General features: G+C 36.1%; 1 long non-coding RNA gene across 1 annotated transcript in view; it reads right to left on the bottom strand.

Moving 5' to 3' along the window:
- Positions 1-3840: 3840 nt before the first annotated feature.
- The window catches only part of LOC105513435, a 169546-nt gene continuing 158881 nt past the window's right edge, over positions 3841-14505 (bottom strand). Inside the window, exons 3-4 of the long non-coding RNA XR_001002028.1 lie at positions 6292-6403; positions 3841-4312 (exon numbers count right to left, since the gene is read on the bottom strand). This is a non-coding gene — a long non-coding RNA (uncharacterized LOC105513435). The remainder of the gene's footprint in view (positions 4313-6291; positions 6404-14505) is intronic.

Below are 14505 nucleotides of genomic sequence, written 5' to 3'. Positions count from 1 at the left end.
TTCAATAAATGGTGCTGGGAGAATTGACTAGCCATATGCAGAAGATTGAAACTGGACTCATTCCTTATGCCATATACAAAAATTAACTCAAGATGGATTAAAGACTTAAACATAAAACTCAACACTGTAAAAATCCTGGAAGAACACCTAGGCACTACCATTCAGGACATAGGCACAGGCAAAGATTGCATGAGGAAGATGCCAAAAAAGCAACCTTGCAACAAACAGAAAAATTGATAGTGTGAATCTAATTAAACTAAAGAGTTTCTGCACAGCAAAAGAAACTATCAATAGAGTAAACAGACAACTACAACATGGGAGAAAATTTTTGCAAACTATGTATCTGACAAAGGTCTAATATCCAGCATCTATAAAAAACTTAAATTTACATGAAGAAAACAACAAACAGCCCCATTAAACAGTGAGAAAAGGATGTGAACAGACAGTTCTCAAAAGAAGACATAGATGCAGCCAACAAGCATAAGAAAAAAGGCTCAACATCAGTAATCATTAGAGAAATGCAAATCGAAACCACAACAAGACACCATATCACACTAGTCAGACTGGCTATTACTAAAAAGTCACAAAATAACATACTGGTGAGGTTGTGGAGAAAAAGGAATGCTTATATACTGTTGGTGGGAATGTAAATTAGTTCAACCATTGTGGAAGACAGTGTGGTAATTCTTCGAAGTCCTAAAGATAGAAATACCATTCAATCCAGCAATCTCATTACTGGGTATATATCCAAAGGCATACAAATCATTCTGTTATAAAGACACATGCACACATATGTTTATTTCAGCACTATTCACAATAGCAAAGACGTGGAGTCAACCTAAATGCTCATCAATGATAGACTGGATGAAGAAATTGTGTCACATATACACGATGGAATATTATGCAGCCATAAAAAAGAACAAGATCATGTTCTTTGCAGGGGTATGGATGGAGCTGGAGGCCATTATCCTTAGGAAACTAATGCAGTAACAGAAAACAAAATACCACATGTTCTCACTTACAAGTGGGAGCTAAATGATGAGAACACATGGACTTAAAAGGGAAACAACTAACACAAAGGCCTATTGGAGAATGGAGGGTGGGAAGATGGAGAGGATCTGGAAAAATAACTAATGCATACTAAGCTGAATATCTGGGTAATCAAATAACCTTTACAACAAAGCCCCATGACAGTTTACCTATATAACAAACCTGTACATGTCCCCCTGACCTTAAAAGTTAAAAAAAAAAAAAAAAGCAAGGAGCCTGAAAGAGAGTAGAGGTTTCTCCCTATAACCATGGATCTATTTTCATTCATATACTATATTTGCAGGCATATCATGAAGTATAAATATAATAGTTAATAAAAAAAAGTGACCATAAAAATGTTCCTTATAAAATCTAGAACTTTCTGTGGTGATTTTGAGCTGACTAGAAAATTGCTAGATAAATACTGATCAGCTTCCCATGATATCTAAGCACACCACGAATACACACTGGGACCTTGGGCTCAAATGCCTCCACATCATTTCTTTCCATTCTCTTCTTTGAATTTTAGAGCATAAAACTTTACAAAATAAAGTGATCCCTCACAAAAGCACAGCAATTGAGTGCACCTGTGGTAGGTTGTTCTCACTGAATATTGTTTTTAAATACCACAATAATCCTCTGGTTTTTCTTTCACTTAATCCTTTTATGGGTTTTGTATGGTAGAATGGCTGCATATTACATGAAATTTAATCAAGCAGCTACTTTTTTGTGTAGCTGGAAATGGAAATCTGGGCATCTGCTTTGTCAGTGACCTTTGACTGACCCTGGCTCACTATAGCCAGGTATATAAAAAATTAAAGATTTTTTGTCAGAAGCTAAGAAAAGTGGCTATTGATGTCCCAGCTCCATTCTTTGCTGCTTGGACACAGAGTTCTGGTTTCTTTCTCATTGCAAATTGGGCAAAGGCCCTTCCAAATTTTTTGTATCCCCTTCTCATAAATCAAAAATTCAGTTCTGACTGTATGACAAACTTGCATGTGTTTTTCTGGGTGGCAGATAGACCTATTCTTAGCTTGTCTGATCTACACTTTTTAACTTTAGTTTAGATATTTTAACTTTATTTTCAAAGGTACATTCTCAAAGGTAAACCTAGACTATTGTTTTCAGAGTTAGTAGTAATGAAGTATCTAATACATTTCACAAGAAGTAGTCCCTTAGATTTCTACAGGGCATCCCTCTGGGATTTCAACATACTTCATTTCTGTACATCTTCTCCTGGAATTCTTTGGTGTATTAGTAGTCAGGGTTCTCCATTGAAACAGAACCAATAGGACACACACACACACACACACACACACACACACACATACATGCACACATATAAACAAGATTTATAAGGAATTCACACACATGATTGTGGAGGCTGACAAGTCTCATGATCTGCTGTCTGAAATTTGGAAGTCCAGGGAGCCAGTGGTGTAGTTCCAGGTTAAGTGCAGGAGATCAATGTCCCATCTCAAAAGCAGGCAGAGAGAGTAAGTTCTACCTTACCTCACATTTTGTTCTGTTGGGCCTCCAATGGGTTGGACAATGCCCATTCACACTATGGGAGACAATCTGCTTTACTCATTCTACCAAATCATATGTTAATCTCATCCAGAAACACCCTCACAGACATACTCAGAATAATGTTTAGCCAAATAGCTGGGCATCCCATCTCCCAGTCAATTTGACAAACAAAATTAACCACCAAAATTTGGTAGCTCCAGTCTCTAAAACTGAAGAAAATACAAGAGCTAGAGTTCTATTGATCTAGTCAAATTTAATCTTAGAGCAAGGCTAGAAACTGTGTGTTTCTTAAAAAGGATGCCCGTATCTCTCTAATTTCATACCCAGAACACAGCACAGTGTCTAGAAAATAGTAAGTAACCAGTAAATGTTGAATTAGTCACTCTGTGCTATGAGAAGTTCAAGTGAGCATTTGAATAAACAAAGTGAGAACATCTACGTTACCTTCTCTTACTCCTGCAGCTCTCTAAAAACCAGCATCTACATCAAATAGGTAGAAATTCTACATAGAAGGAAACCAAGATACCAACAATCTATCTAATATTTATATTTCTTGTAGTACCCATTTAGATATGCTCAGAGCAAAATGGGTTTCACACTGAGCCTTCAATAGATGCCTCCCTAAGCTAGACATGATCTCTTTCATTTCCTATTTTCTAATTTACTTGTTAGTTCAATCGCAAGTCAATATTACAGAATCATAGGGTTTCATTTCCTTAACTTTTCCTTTGACAGGAAAACTGATACCTCAGTAAGAGTGAATTTAAAGATGCCAAAAGACCACATTTCTATCCAGTTGTTTCCTGAGTTCTTACCAAGAAATAAAAGAAAATACAAATGAACACAGAACTAGTATCAGAGTGCAAGTTCACATCTAGTACATAAAACTGATTTTCTGATAATCTCCAAAAAGAACCACATTTGCTCTATTAATAAATAAATGCAGAAATGAGCCTTGGGTTTATCTGGGCTCTAGACAGGCTTTTTTGGCCTGTCAGAGCCAAGTGAATTGTCTACAGAAAGCCTTCCATCAAAGCTTCTTTGAGTATCAAGTCTAAGTAAGGGACCCCAAAGAATTGCAAAAGATAGATAAGCAATATATAATATTAATAAGTGGTCCAAACTGGACAAGTTAAATCTTCCAAATGCTGCCCCCACTAACTCCAAACTAGTTGTTGATTCCTTTACAGCCCAACTGGGAAGCCACATGGTTAGTCTAGCCCACAAAAGTTATATTATCAACAGCAGGGACCATTTTAGTAACATTCCTTTACTTGATATAAAAGTCATAAAATTTATTGGCAGAAAATAATGCAGCCTCTACATGTTTAAAAATACGAAGGCATATACTTACACAAAAATTCAACTCATAATTCTACAAATTGTCATCATTTGGGGGTAAGATTTCTTTCAGCTACACAATAGAAGTGATGCCATACCTATGAATATTCTCTCTTCATATTCAGTTTTCAGAAACAATCCATTGAAGAACTATGATTACTTCCTCAGTTCAATTTTTCTGCTTGACCTCCTATGGCTGTCAGGCTTAGGACAGCTGACAAGACAATTAAACAAAGAAATAATAGGGAATAGGTAGCCTAAAACAAAGAAAATAATAGGGAATTTTAAATACTTGAATAAAAAGCAAACTTTCTGACTCGCCATGCATTGTCAAGTTGTCCCAGATGCTTTCTCATAGGCTCAGCAGGATGTTGATTACCTGAGCACCAGCTCTGTCATCCCCAATGGGAAGCTGCAATGCCATAATGGTAACAGAGAAGCTATTGTCAGTGGGCTACTTTAACTTAATTGCTCAGTTAAAAATAATGAGAAAGAAAACAAAAACTCTCTATATGACCATCATAAAGCGTAACATTAAATCCAAGGAAATTAGAATTCAGCATGATAAAAATAACAGACTACTGAGCCTAAAGAAATACCAAGTTGAAAAACCCCAGACTTCAGGGATCTCTTCTATTCTCTTCTCTCTTTTCATTGGGATGATTTTATCCATTCTCAGGACTTTATGAATCCACATGCAAAGGATTCTCAAATTTAAATTTCAAAGCTAATCCCCTTTTCCTGTACTCTAGACTTGTTTATTATTCTGCTTTCTTAGCATCTTTATTTGTTTTCATAATAAGAATCTTAGAATTCATATGGTCAAAACAACTTGATTCCTCAACCTTTTCAATACTCTTTCTTGATAAATGTCTCAATTTCAGTTATTTTACATCCACATAGATGATTAAGCAAAAACTCAAGAGTCATTCTTGATTCCTCTCTTGTAATGAAATCAATTACGGTTGGGCAAGGTGACTCATGCCTGTAATCCCAGCACTTCAGGAGGCCGAGATGGAAGGACAACTTACTTGGGCCAGGAGTTTGAGACCAGCCTGGACAACAGAGCAAGAGCCCATCTCTACCAGAAAATAAAAAAATTAACCGGGCATGGTGGCACATGCCTGTAGTTCCAACTACTCTGGAGTCTGAAGCAGGGCGATTGCTTTTGCCCAGGAGTTTGAGGCTACATTTAACTATGATTGTGTCACTGCCCTCCAGCTTGGGCAACAAAATGAAATCCCGTCTCTAAAAAAAGAAAAAAGGAAAAGAAAAAAGAAACCCATTAGGAAATCTTAATAACTCTACCTCTAAACTAGATCTCAAAGCTAATATTACATTTTTATGACACTTTCTCCCATTACTATCCCGGTCTGCTGCAACAGAATCTTTCTCCTAGACTTCTTCAATATCTTCTAATTAAAACTTATTTTCTAATCTTGCCCTTCTATAGCCTAGTATCTACATAAAAATTATATTGATACTTTCCACTAGAAAGTAAGTTTCCCAATCTCGTCCACCAAGGGATAATTATATCAACTAGCAAGTAACACTTGGTAATGTAGAAGCCAACCTCCATTATTGACCTGTGACAGTAAAACTACTGAACTTACTGGTGTAGAATGCGAGAATGTAATTAACTTACAATAAAGGTAATATGGAAAGGCACGAGGTGCCTTTGTTTCTCTCCTTCCTCAATCATCAGTGGCTCTGCCTAAAATCAAGTTCTCCTTTTTCTGCATGTGGCCTCCTCTTCTCAATAACTATCATTATGTCATTTTCTTCTGGCCCACTAGCTACTAATTATTACCTGTGGAAGTCAAACCAAGCTGTTGTAGGGGATCTGAATGGGCCCACAGTGCAGCAAGTTTGGAGATTTTCTGTGCTCATTCACTTGGGCCAGGTCTGTGTTTAGGGCTCTCTGCTTCCCTCGACCTCTCCTTTACCTCCAGTTCTCCTTTTCTGAGGACTATAACCTGTATAAATATGTCATAGATTCCAAGACAAACATCTCTGAGAAAATGGAATCCTAAGCAGCAGTATTTAAGAGAGTCAATGAAAGTGTATGTCAGTGATTTAAGTCTTGTGAAGTGTGGTTTCAACATGGCCAGGTGGAAAAACAATGAAAACACATAAGTGAATACAGAGAATATCTCTAGCTCACAGTTCTCAAATTTTAGTATACTTCAGAATCACCTTACTAAGACACACATTGCTAGACCACACTCCAAGGGTTTTTAATTCAGTAGTTCTAGAGTAGTCAGAACTTTTGTGTTTCTAACAAGTTCCTAGGTTGTGCTGCTGATTCTCAGAAATCTCACAGTGAGAACTACAGTTCTAGGCTTCACACTGGAAAGTGGTTGCAAGTGAAAGGAATTGTGTTGTCTTTACCTGAGCTTGTACTTACCCATAAGAGACTTCCTGCAGAGAGTTGAATCTCTATTATACTTGTAGCCCCTCTGCACCACAGGAAATTGAAGGTCAACAGAAGCAACTCGAGACTCTGAAAGGACAGAAATTAAAAGATAGGGAACACTGCAAAAAGGAGAATTTGTGTGTTTGCCCTTACAAAGGTTGTATATCAAATGCACAGGGTAACCTACTTTAGAAAACTTGACAGTGATTCTTGGTCCTTATATCCCAGGATCCTCAGTCAACTAATATGGGGTGGGTCTGTGTATCAGTACTTTTTAAATCTCATAGGTATTTTTAATGCACGTCATGATTGAGAACCACTATAGTCTACTGTGGGTTGATTTCCTATCTCTGCTAGACTTCTTTCTTTTTGGACACATTAGTGTATCAAGTTAGTTATATGCATGTCATCTGAAATGTAGAAGTCTCAATCTAAGGAAGTCATTCTCAGCCAGGTGTGCTTTTTGCTCCCAAGAAGATATTTGGCAATGTCTATATATATTTTCGATAATCAGAACTCGGAAGTTCTACTGAAAGCTAGCAGGTGGAGGCCAAGGAATGCTGCTGAACTCCACACAATGCATAAGGGAGTTCCCCACAACAAAGAGTTATCCAGTCTGGACTATCCATAGTGCTAAAGTGGAAAAACCCTGGTCTAAATATGGGGCATGTTGTTCCTATGTCTCACCAAGAAGGGTTTGTTTTTAACAAAATGTAAAGCATCAGCAAATTCTGATGGAAAAATCCTGGATCTTTTGATTTATGGTCATGAGAGAGGGAAGAGAGGAAACTGAGATCAATCCAAATGAAATTTTGATAAATTAAAGCAAACAAATTAAAAATTTAAAAATATTACCCTTCTCATGATTAGGCCTACAATCAAGACCTGAGTGTGGAACATCAGTAACATTTTTAACGTTTCACTTAATCCCAGTTTTCTGCAATTTTTAAACCTCATTTAAAAATTCTACTTGATAAAACAACTGTAGTGTTTAATGGGAAGGCATTATTGGTTATAAAACCATGTAGTATACTCTCTTGGGAGACTGGAAAAGCTTGACATAGTTTTAAAAGGTCAAAATGGTTTACAATATATTTATGGCACACTATTTGGGGTTAAGAATGTCATTTCTCAATCATTTGGTTAAGTTGATATGTAAAGACCTAATATGAAAAACAGAAACCTTATTTGGGTTTCACTTTATTGATGTCATTGATTCTTCCATCACTGTTTCTCGTCAAGCTGTTCCGGCTAATTACTGCTGGCGCAAAACCACATTCTACATTTTCTCTCAAGATTGGATTGTTTTTTCTCAAGTGAATAAAGAAGGAAGGATCTAGCCAAAGTAATAATGCATTTTATTACCTTTCTGTTTGTTTTTTAAATTACCGTTGACACTGGAAGCATTTTGCTATTCCTATTGTTTTTACATCAATAAAATTAAATTAAATGCGAAAATAAAGCCAAGATATGTAATTCATTAAATCTAGGAGTTGATTTCATATGAATAATAGGGAAACAGTTGACATCATTTTCACCAAATTAGGCTGGGAAGAAAATGCTTTCCATGCAAATAATATCGAATGCAATAAATACGAGAATGTGGAGCAGTAGGTTCCCTGCATACACATACTTTCTCTTTTCCACTTGAAAATAATGAGTCATGACAATATGGTTGTAAAATAAGCAGACACTTCTGAAAAGTAAATAGTTGGGGAACTGGAAGGAGAGAGGAAGCCAAGAACTAATATTTATTGAGTATCTTCTAAGCACCAAGAAAAATGCAAGGTACACTTGACATACGAAATCTCACCTGTGGCAAAACAATGGCATGGTTACTGTCAACAAGACAGAAAATAGATTTAAAAAATATCAATTAGAAACTTCCAGGTATGCCTTGGTACTGATAAGTCATTGACAAGGCAACATATCTGATTGTTGTAACATCTTTACAGTTCACAAATTCCCAAACTCATCCTATGTCATCTCATAATTACCACATGGGCTGAGCAAGAAAGACACTATTATTCTAATTCCAGTGTTGAGAAGCTTAAGACCCATTAGTATTGAGCAACTATCTCAGGATCAACCAGCTAGTAAGTTAAAGAATCTGGAGACAGAATAAATCTTTATACCACACCATGCTGCCTTTGCAGATACTGTTATGTCCTGAATTAATATTGCTATATTTTGCTATTTTTCTACATTTTGCTATGGCAAGCATTCTAGGATGATTATGTAAATCTACTTCTCAATAACTCTTGGCTAGACCCAGAAAATAAGAAAATAACTAGCTATAAATATGCTGCCCACTGAAATAATTTGGCAGAGATCAATCATATTTATTTATGCTGGAGTTTAACTTGACATGGATTTACCTGAGTTATAGGAGATTTTTACCCCATCTCCTGCATGCACTTCTTCCCATTTCTCTATAACATTCCTGTCTTCTCAGGTTCAGGCCCCTGCTTTTTCTTTCTTGTCCTGTTCTCCTTCTTTGCCCTATCTTTCTTTTCTCAGTATTATGTAGTAAGAAATGAAAGTGTGAATTGGTATAATATTTTTATTTTGGGAAATAGAAATTTACTAGCATGTGTCAAGAGTTTTAAAATGGTCATATTCTTAGGTGCAGAAATCCACTTCATATAATGTATCCTAAGGGAGTGATTTTAACTGGATGTAAAAACAAGACTCTTGTGTCGGTTTTCATGGAAGCCCAAAGGCAGCAGGTGCCAACCATTCCCTCCTTACACAGAGAGGGACTGGGCCACCCAAGTGGGATTGACAAAAAAGGTATGGGAGAATTGCTTTTATAACCCTTACCTATAAAATAGGTTAGAAAGGCTGTGAGCAGAAATGAAGCCTGGCAAAAGTATTGATCTAAAGCATATTTTCAATGGCTGTGGCTTTCTGCCTCCCTGATGCCATGGTGGAAGAGAGGATGAGAGCATCAAAGCACCCATGTGGTAAGCCTGAGGTTGGGAGCTCAGGCAGAGCACTGTTTTCTAACTCAGCCTACAATAATATGTCTAGAGAGAGGAATAGAGTGGAAACAAACCAGCTCCTTTTTCTTCCCATTTGCCTTGAACCAGCTGCAAACTAATGCATAATTTTGGATTTTTAAACTATAATAGACACATTTATTAATTTATTATAATCAGTCTCTTATTTGTCAGATACAATAAATAACTGGGGGCTTTTTGTTTTCCAAGAGTGAGGAAATTATCTATCTATATAAGGTGCCCTAGATTTCACCTGGTAGTAATTTAAATTTTCTTCACTATCCTCGCCTGTGTTTTCTACATTTTCTACATAAATGCTTGCTTTATAAATGGAAGAAATAGAAATAAATTATTAAGAAAATGATCAGCATCTCAAACGAGAAAATAAAAACTGGAGAAAAGGATTTACTTATGTATTCCACAATTTTTTCTTTCCAAAACCTTTTTATTAGTTTGATTGCTTACATAAACATATAAAACATACACTCATCAAATTTGCTAATTATATATAGGTAAAAGGGATTGTGAAGCAACTAATTATCACACCAAATCTGAGGTCAATGTTATTACTGACATTTTATAGATGAGAAAACTGTATCTCAATAAGCCATGTGTGTCCAAACTCTGATAGCCACTAAGTAGCAGGGTTGAAATTCCAAATCTTTTCCGTTGGCTTGGAGTTTGTTTTAAGGAGAATTTATACATGAGGTGAAGAATAGAACTCACCGACATTGAAGATCCCTTACAAATCTGACATGTTAACATTTCATTTTATTCAATTGAAAACAAGAACAAGCAAACTCATTTCTGTAAAGGAAATAAAACACAGTTAAAAAGGAGTTGCTAAGCTTGCTGTATTGACATCATTTGCTCAATTCTTTCAAATAACCCAAATGTAAGTCTCTACAAGACAGAAATTGCTATGAAAGTATGTAAATAACATATAAGAAATAAAATAAAGACTATGAAATGAAAAGATACATTGTCCAAAAAGAAAAGAATGACAGAAGTTTTGTCAATTGTGTGTGTGTGGAATTTAATCATGTGTTGGTAACAGTAGCCACGCTATGTCTCTAACTTGATGTGCATATATTATTTGCCAGCTTCATGAAAGACATAGCTTTTTGATAACCTTTCATTGAACAGGAGCTGCCAAAAAGGAATTGGAAATCATTTTTATTGCACACAATTAATTTGAGAATGTGAAGTTAAATGGCAATCTCTAATATATTCTCAGTACCTCTAAAGACCATCCCAAGGGCAAATTTTAGTTTGAATACAAGTTCTCTGTTTTCCAGGCCACATAAATTAAATTGGAACCACATATCTTTTAAGTAATAGTTCCTTACATAGTTATGATAGGCTCAGAATATCATGGTCTCCTGGAAAGAATATATTCATAGGGAAGAGAAATGCAAAATTCATACATAATCAAAAATATGCAGATAAATATTTTCTCCTATTGAATAATGCAGCTAGGTTGAAGGGTTAGTGCCCTTCTCTGCAAGAAGCAACACTTTATTAGGAAGTTGTTACTATCCCAAAATAAAGTGAGATGCCACATGTGTAAGTCTAGCATGTGGGTTCGACAGAACAGTCACAGAAGTATTTGCAAAATGCTGCATAAGATTAGTACATGTATTTTTTCAACAAGTATATACTATTGACAGAAGTATGAGTAGAGTTAACATATACTTTACTAACTTGGGACTCTAAATCAAAGTTTCATAAAAAAACTTCCATAGAGAGTATGGAAGGTTGGAGATGTATAGTTTCTTCATTTTATAATTATAACATAGTTTAATGCCTATTTACTACCCCAGCAACGGGAATGTAATGGGTTAAGCTGAGATCATGTTTTGAACATTGTTTTAAGCTACTCTTCCCTAATTTAGTAGTATTAGTGGTTACCTATTAAACAGCAGTTTCTTTCATCCAGAGTTCTTCTCCTATTAGCAGAGTTTCCGTTACATACTTGTAAGCTGTAAATAACTGAAGACCTAATTCAAAGTTACTCAAACACTAAGGAAATATACTGGACTATTTAATTCAAAGTCCAAGAGTAGGGTGGTTCAGGTTTACCATAATCCAAAAGCCTCTGTCCAGTTTCTCTGTGATACTTGGCTGTACCATCCCCTTGATTCAGTTCATCCTTAGGGTTACTGATGACAGTGGAAGTTCTAGCTCTGACCAGCACTCATCTTTGTTTCTAGAGGCACAAAGGGTGTCTTGCCCAAGGACAATCTCTTCAGTCCATTGCAGTTTCCCTCAAAAAGTCCCCAGCTCACTTTTTCTCATTGACCTGAATTTGGTCACATGTCCATTTGTAAATTAAACACCGTTTCTACTGGCATGCCATCAACAACTGGCTTAGTCCTGGGTTCCTAAAGTAATCTCTGTTTCTAAAGTGCCTAAGGTTAGCATTAACATTAAATCAAGCAAGTCCATCCCTATTGTTCAGAATGGATTCACATGTACTGCGTTGAGGAATGTGTAGACACAAGAAGGGAAATCACAGAACTATAAGAAAGAGGAAAGAAAAATGGGGTGGACAATCAAAAATGCCCTTATAGCTCATTATTTTCCCTAACCAAAAGAAAGATCTGAATAACGTGGGGGAATATTCTCTATTCCAATGTAAAGAAAGCATTTAAGCCTTTTATTCCAAAATTATTTTTGCTTCTGGAGCATGGAGTGTACACTGTTAAATACCATGGTTTGGCACAATCCTGCTCAGTCTTCCTGAAAAACAAGAAAACATGCATAACATGCAATCTTTAATGTGAAAAGTAAAGCAAGACTGAAAAATTGCCTTAGAACCCTAGGTAGGCCATGCATTAGTTTTGGACCAGTGGTTCAAAGGTAGGCTACAATTTAACAATGCAGATTTTAGGTTGCATAATCTTTTATTAAAATAGCAAATAAGTCATGTTTTCCTGATCAAACAGCCAGATTTCAAATGGATGAGAGTTACTTTAAATACTGTGTGGCAAAGTTTGTCCAAGTAGTAGAAAATAAAGGAAGATTCTAATACAAAAATAATTTGATTCTGTTTGCTGGGGAGAGAGGTCAAAAAGTGCAAAACAAAGTAAAACAAATGCTAAAAATGTTGAAATCTCTTTTCTAACATCCATTTCATAGCACCATAAAGATAGATATATAGTCTTCTCAATCTACAAAGTCCTTTTAAGAGAGTCCAAGCTGCATTTATACAACCCAGCCCTAACGGCAATGTGTTAGAAATGTGGCATTTAAAACATAGCTTGAAATGCTTATTTTATTTTATTGTATTAACACTGTTAAACAAACCAACCTAAAAAATGTATATTTAAAAACTTCCTTTTAAATATACCTTTCAGCAAATACATAAGCAGACAGGAGGAAATATTCAAGAAACTAACGTTCTCATCAGAGAGAAGGAATAGTAGAGGAATGCTGGTTGCAATCCAGCATGAACAAAATGGTTGGGTTTTCCATCTACCTCCTGCTGGCCTAAAACATTAACCAGAACCACTGCACCTGTTAGATTCTCAGTCATCCACTGCTTTCTTACTGTACTTTATACAGTAAAGGCATTTCTGGAAATACTTCAGAAAAGTAACGTGTAAAGTAAACCATATTTTCTTATTGATGACCACGCTATATTTTGAAACATGTTCATTTAGGAAAACAAAACGTTTGGCTTCATTAAATAGTAAGAACTATAAACAGTAAATCAAAGTACTTTCCAAAATGGCACATTAAAGAAAATATAGGCCAGATGTAGTGGGTCATGCCTGTAATCCCAGCATTTTGGGATGCTAAGATGGGAGGACTGCTTGAGACCAGGAGCTCAAGACCACCCTGGGTAACATAGCAAAACCTCCATCTCCACACACACACACACACACACACACACATATCAAATAACCAAGCGTGATAATGTGCTCCTGTAGTCCCAGCTACTCAGGAGGCTGAGGCAGGAGAATCGCTTGAGCCCAGGAGTTCAAGGCTGCAGTGAGCTATGATTGTGCCACTGCACTCCAGCCTAGGCAACAGAGCAAACCCTGCCTCTAAAAAAACAAAGAAAATATAATAATTTTACATATTTAAACACAAATATTTAAATAGTATTTTAAATATAAAGCAAATGTTATTCTAAGCCATAATGTATTAAACCAAAAATACATTATCTGATTAAGAGATCCATAATACAAAAATATCTTTATGCCTTTGTTGGGTCTACAGCTATTAGAAAGGAAATGCTATTCATAATAATTATGAATCTCAGAATGTTAAGTACATAGTATATTTTCGATTTGTTTTTCTGTGAATAAACTTAAGCTATGTTTTGAAGCCCCAGATAAAAGAAAGTGAATCTTTACAAGTTCAAGGTCAACCTGTCTCTTTTTTCCTAGGAGACTGAATCTAAGATTTGAGAAACTTACTACATAGTATGAAGGCCTTTGAGAAGAGGCATCTATTCCTCCTCATCCACACCTGCTGCATCTGAGATTACCTTGTTCCCATCAGGGTGTTTGCCCTTAATTTGTGTCGCTCCTAGGGCTTCCTCCTCAAGCCCTCTCAAGGTTCCCCAGCTCTCAGTAGCAAGTCTGCAGCATTCTCAGCTGTGTGAAAACATTCTTCACTCTCTGAACTGCAGGGAAAAAATCTGCATGGCTTCCTCGGGTCCATCAATCTACCAACCCATTATAAACAATACGTTTTTAAAAATAACTTTTTTTATGTGGTAAATTATATATAACATAAAACTTACTATGTTGAATAGGATTGGAGAGAAAGGGTATCCCTGACTTGTGCCAGTTTTCAAAGGGAATGCTTCCAGTTTTTGCCCATTCAGTATTCTATTGGCTATGGGTTTGTCACAAATAGCTCTTATTATTTTGAGATACGTTCCATCAATACCGAATTTATTGAGACTTTTTAGCATGAAGGGCTGTTGAATTTTGTCAAACGCCTTTTCTGCATCTATTGAGATAATCATGTGGTTTTTGTCTTTGGTTCTGTTTGTATGATGGATTAAGTTTATTGATTTGCATATGTTGAGCCAGCCTTGCATCCCAGGGATGAAGCCCACTTGATCATGTTGGATAAGCTTTTTGATGTGCTGCTGGATTTGGTTTGCCAGTATTTTATTGAGGATTTTTGCATCGATGTTCATCAGGGATATTGGTCTAAAATTCTCTT

This window comes from Colobus angolensis, unplaced genomic scaffold (assembly GCF_000951035.1).
Source record: "Colobus angolensis palliatus isolate OR3802 unplaced genomic scaffold, Cang.pa_1.0 Scaffold23, whole genome shotgun sequence".
In the NCBI taxonomy this organism is placed as follows: domain Eukaryota; kingdom Metazoa; phylum Chordata; class Mammalia; order Primates; family Cercopithecidae; genus Colobus; species Colobus angolensis.
The sequence above is the reverse complement of the archived record's forward strand: the minus strand, read 5'-3'. Positions and strand labels throughout refer to the sequence as shown.